This window comes from Orbicella faveolata, unplaced genomic scaffold (assembly GCF_042242905.1).
Source record: "Orbicella faveolata isolate gen_17 unplaced genomic scaffold, um_ofav_v1 contig_46, whole genome shotgun sequence".
Lineage (NCBI taxonomy): Eukaryota > Metazoa > Cnidaria > Anthozoa > Scleractinia > Merulinidae > Orbicella > Orbicella faveolata.
Window position 1 is genome coordinate 27,488,337 of NW_028301576.1, and position 5,472 is coordinate 27,493,808.

The 5,472-nt window shown below is 41.4% G+C and overlaps 2 pseudogenes; one reads left to right on the forward strand and one right to left on the reverse strand.

Moving 5' to 3' along the window:
* The first annotated feature begins 1,248 nt into the window (after positions 1–1,248).
* Positions 1,249–3,087, forward strand: LOC149099345 (uncharacterized; annotated as a pseudogene).
* Positions 3,088–3,409: 322 nt separating this feature from the next.
* Positions 3,410–5,095, reverse strand: LOC149099346 (uncharacterized; annotated as a pseudogene).
* Positions 5,096–5,472: the final 377 nt, after the last annotated feature.

Here is a 5,472-nt window from a genome sequence, read left to right on the forward strand (position 1 = left end):
TGACAAACTAAAAGTCTAAATGGTAGTCCTGCACCCACGCGGGTACACAGCTTTCTATTTGTGACCTTCAGAGGCTGGGGTCCTCAGAGGGGGCTCCAACATCAGCATTCATCAGGAAAAGGTCATCTTCCAGGATGATTACTCCAGGACCATTGGCAACCTTTGTTGTAGAAGGAAGCGAGACTCCAGTAGGTACTGGATCACCCACAATCCAGCTTTCATCCCTGTCACAAGTCCTGTTGAAGGGTTTTAGCTGGTTGAAATGTACTACCCTCCCCTTGACCCTGGAGTAGCTTCCAGCCGCCCCACAGTACTTGATCCTGTAAACTACGTCATTCAACCGCTTGATAACTTTCCAAGGGCCCGTCCATGGTCTATTCAGTTTCATACACCTGCCCCTACATGTTTGCTTGCCCAACCACAGGACACGGTCTCGCGCTTGGTAAGCTTTAGCTCTTGCCCAGGAGTCGTAGTAAGCCTTCTGAGAGCGCTGCGAAACTTTCAGAGTTTCCCTAGCAGACTGGAAAGCTTGCATCAGCCTTGACTTGAGCTGGGAAGCATAATCAGAATGATGCTGTGGCGGAGGCAGGGAGGAGTCCAGCTGACGCAAGTCACTTGGCAGGCAGAGCTCTCTACTGAATTCCAAGAAACTTGGAGTAAAACCAGTGCTACTGTGAACAGAAGTGTTGTAAGCCAGACATGTAGACAGGATGTGCAAATCCCAGTTCCTTTGGTCCTCCTTAACAATCTTTGCCAGCATGCTATTCACTGTAGGAATGCTTCGCTCTGACGCTCCATCTGACTGAGGGTGAAACGGCATCATTTGCGTGTTCCAGATCTAAAAGAAAGAGCATATCTCCTGAATCATTTCAGCTGTCAGGTTCTTTCCCTGATCATGGTGTATTTGTTCTGGAGCTCCATGCCGAGGAATCCAACAGTCAAATACTTTCTTAGCAATGGTCTCAGACTTCTGGTCTCTAAGTGGGTACAATTCAAGTCACTTGGTGAAATGATCAACCATGACTGAACAGTATTGGTCTCCTTGAGAGCTTAGTGGGTATTCCACAATATCCATAGAGTCCTAAAGTGTGACATCACGTTACTACGGCGCTAAAAATTCCTGTTCTAAACAAACGCTTGTCATATTGCATGCCCTTTTCGTAGCTTTTGTATTGAAGAGGTCAAGGGTGTGATTATCGTTTAGAAAAGCACCAGGAGACTTTGAATACGATTGATGTCGTAATTCACATGAAAGTTGTAAAACTGAAAAGGAATTTGAAAGGAAACGATCGAAATGGTGCATTGCTTCGCACCCGAGTGTGACCATCACTTGGAAAGCCATACATGCCGGTTTTTCGGATTCCCTAACAAGGAGAAAAAGCTGGATGAATACAGAAGATGGGTTCACCTACTGAGGTTAGTAAAGGTCAGAGGTTTAAATACTTATCCCAGATCATGATACATACGTGATAAGAAAAGTACATTTGCACGCAGTCGCGTTGATGCAGATAGACTGTCGCCATCTTTGTTATGAAATTAAGCTCAAGCTCACATTTATTACGAAGTTCGTACAGTTTGCTTACTATTTGTTATGGGTTGTGAGGTGGCCTTTCTGCAGATTTTAAATGTCTTTCCTTGAAGAGGAGAATTAACGTTCGACTCGCTTGAAATTAATGTTAGATACCACAGGTTTGGTTGTAGTTGCTTTTAATAATCCAGCTTTATACGTTTACCAATGCCCACAATATTTGCATTTTCTTTTATTTTAAATGGAGGTGGTTTCTTTTCAAAATATGCAGCTAAAATAATCCTCTTTCCGCTACAGGAGACAAGATAGAGAGCCAGGAAAACACGCCCGAGTCTGCAGTTGCCATTTCAGAGATGGAAATAAAAGCAATGGTCCCGAAATTTTCAAGAGAAATCAAGACAAACTCTTCGCTGCAGAAGAAGGAAAGCCAAAAAAGAAGAAAAAAATCGAGCCAGCAAAGAAGGAGTCTCTGCAAGATATGATAAAACCAGCAAGGGAAAAAGAACAAGACTGTCAAGAAGACACTGGGGAAATTTTGGAGAGACCATCAACAACAAGAGAAATTATCCTGGAAGCAGAACTGCAACAAGCAGAAAGGGACCTAATGGACCTTAAAGAAAAAAATGACTACTTGCAAAAACATTACACAGTGTCAGCAATTGATGAAAATGTTTTAAAGATGAAGACTGGGCTTCCAACAAAGGAAGTTTTTCATATTGTTGTTAATTTTACATGCAGGCTCAAACAGGCCATCAATTACTTTGCTGGTTGGAAAGTTGAATCAATTACTTTTGAAGACCAAATATTTATTACTTTGATGAAATTAAGACAAAATTATACAAACCTTCACCTTGCTCAGTTATTTAATTGCAGTGTATCCACAATAGCAAATATTGTAACAACCTTCATTCATGTACTGCACTCAATTTTATTTAATCAATTCCAAGTAGGGATAAGAACAAGTTGTCTGCCCCATCATCTTTTAGTCAATTTGGTTCTCGTAGAGTTGTAATAGACTGTACAGATATTGAGATTGCCACACCTGGGCTAATGAGCCAGCAAAATGCTACCTATTCTAACTATAGGGGAATGCATTCCTTCAAGGTTATTGTGGGTGTAGCCCCAAATGGTGTTATTACTTATGTAAGTAAACTTTATCCAGGGTCAATATCCGACAAGGCAATTGTGCAGCAATCAGGATTGCTAAACCACCTAACTGCTGGAGATATGGTCCTGGCAGACAAGGGTTTTGTTATACAGGATCTTGTACCAAATGGTGTTTCTGTAAATATACCACCTTTTTTAAACAATGGTGCATTCACCCAGAGTGAAGCAAGGGCAACAAAGGCCATGGCACAATGCAGAATTCATGTTGAGTGGGCAAATGCTAGGCTTAAGGACTTTAAGATCTTAAGTTTTATACCCTCATATTTGCATTGTCATGCAGACATCATATTTCAACTGTGTGCATCACTAGTCAATTTACAGTTTCCTCTCATCAAGGAGGGATGTGAGGGTTATGAGTTTGATTAATAATAAATATTTATTGTTGAAATGGAATTAAGTATTAACCAGGTAAAATACATTGATATTTGGAGTGAAATAAATCTGCAATCATTAGTGGATTTACATTATTTATATCTTCACCTGCACAATGAGGTTTAACACTAACTTAAAAATAGTCTTCTGGCTGGTGTATACGGAGTGCACCCTTACACCCTTACCCACCCTTATGACACCCAATGAATTATCATGAATAAGTGCACTTTAAGTGGGTCAGGTGTTTATATTCCAAATTAAATTTTAATTTTAAATTATCTACACTAAGACAGTGAAAGATTCAGACCTTGAGGTAATGTTGAGGAAGGGGGGGGGGGGGGGGAACTTTCAAAAATAAGTTTGCACAACAAAGTATCCAAATGCCCTGGCTCTGCAGGACTTCCTCAGATTGTGCTCTTTTAGGGGTTCAATTTCAATTGCCCGACAAGTATTCCCAATCTTTTCTAATGGGATTACCCCAAGGAAATACATAAAGCCCAAATTCTTTATAATATTATTATAGATGACAATCATGTAAGGTTATAACTGTCCCTCAACAACCTTTGGGAAGAGGTGATCAAAATAAAACTGCATAAGCTTTGGAATGTTTTCACTCCAGGTTTCATCCCTTGCTATTTTTAAAACTACCACATCTTTAGCTGTCCAGATAACAAAATAACAAAACTTCCGGCGAGAGAAGTACATCTCCCCTTGAATTTGATGCCAATAAACATGTTCTTTCTTCAAAGCATATTGGCCACCTTCAGTTTTCTCCAAACAGAAATTGGGACAGGTGTTGACTGCCTCTTCAATTGTCATGTTTCTTTCCGTGTAGGGACACTTTGCTTCCAAAACAGAATCTTCATCTACTAGGCCATCAGGGGAGGCACCAATAATTCCAGAAGCATCCAGCCATATTCCAGTTTCCAGGACAGTCTTTCCAGTTAACCTTGTAAATGCTCTGAGAGCTTCTGTTTCATTGTTTACCCCCCACTGTACTGCCTTAACTCGGGACAAATCTTACTCCCCAAGGAGTTGTTTCAGAAGGGATGGAGTGACTCTTTTTGCCTGCAAAACAGAGCCAAAATTGCTTGCAGTCGGTCTTCCTCTTCTTGCAAGATGCCAGGTTGGGTTGTCTCACTAACCCACAGTCATTTCACTGACTGAGACGATATCCCTTTCGTCGACCTTGGCTTTACGCACCAAGCAATCCAAGAAGAAACTTGTCTGAATAAATAATTTCTTCAATTGTTGGAATGGGCAGTTTGGCTTCGGGTGCTGGTTCAGGGCTCATAAGCCAGTACAGACCAGTGAATCTACCATACTCTTTCAAGTCTTCATAGAGTGCAGACCGATCTAATGCATCAGGAGCTCTAGAGATCGCCACATACTTCTTTGGCAGGGGAAACATTTCTTTGACTGCCAGCAGTGACAGGGAGCTGTTTGACTTCCTCTTCCTCCATTGGCACTCAATGTCCGTGCAGCTGAGGTTGTGAATGCCGTGGATAAAAAGTGCAGCCGCATGGCTGCATTTGAATTTACCCCTTGGACATTCACACTCCATGGATTTTATGTCAAATTGCTCATTTAGGTATATCTAAAAGGGTTCAGATGAGAAGTACAACATAAGAAAACTAAGTCAACGTAACTTCTCTGATAGACGATCGTAGCTTTACGATTTTCGGACAAAAAAGGCCTACACGCTTTAATTGTTTCAAGGAGCCATAGAAGTTGAAATAAATATAAACTGACTAGCGCTGAATTGTGAAATTTAAGGAGAAAACAAGAGGATGCGTGCTGAATATCTACAAATGTTGGTAACTGAATGGCTCAATATGATCCGATTTATAATGATTTTCTCGCTCAATGGACTTTTTTTCTTCAAAGAGGAAAGAGATCAATGAAGCGATTGAAAGCGACGCCATTTTTCTTGCTGAGCACGTTTGTTTAGAACAGAAAATTCTGCTTCCATTACAACGTGACGTCAAAGCTTTAGAACTCTATTGTCACCAGTTCTCCTGGACGGCGAGTGACGATCGGATGCAGTGGAGCTCTTCTTGAAGGAACCAGGTTTTTCCTCTTCTGGCAAGGCAAACAGTTCCGGCACCATTGCTCTATATTCAGTGACATGGACGGCCAGAAAAACCTCTCTTTGACCCTAGCAGAAGTCATGGCTGTTCTGAAATGACCCAGCTTGTCGTGCATCATTTGAAGGGCCCTTGATGTAAGATTTTGTGGGATAACTATTTGCTCTGAGCCAGGATAGTCACTGCAACTATGCCTGAAAATGCAATCCTTCCCCACACTCAGTTTAGGCAACTCCTTATAAAAGAACTTAAGCTCCATATCATCCACATTCTCTGGAGGGGTCGCTTTAGACGCCAGTAAGAACTTGATTTTGGAAA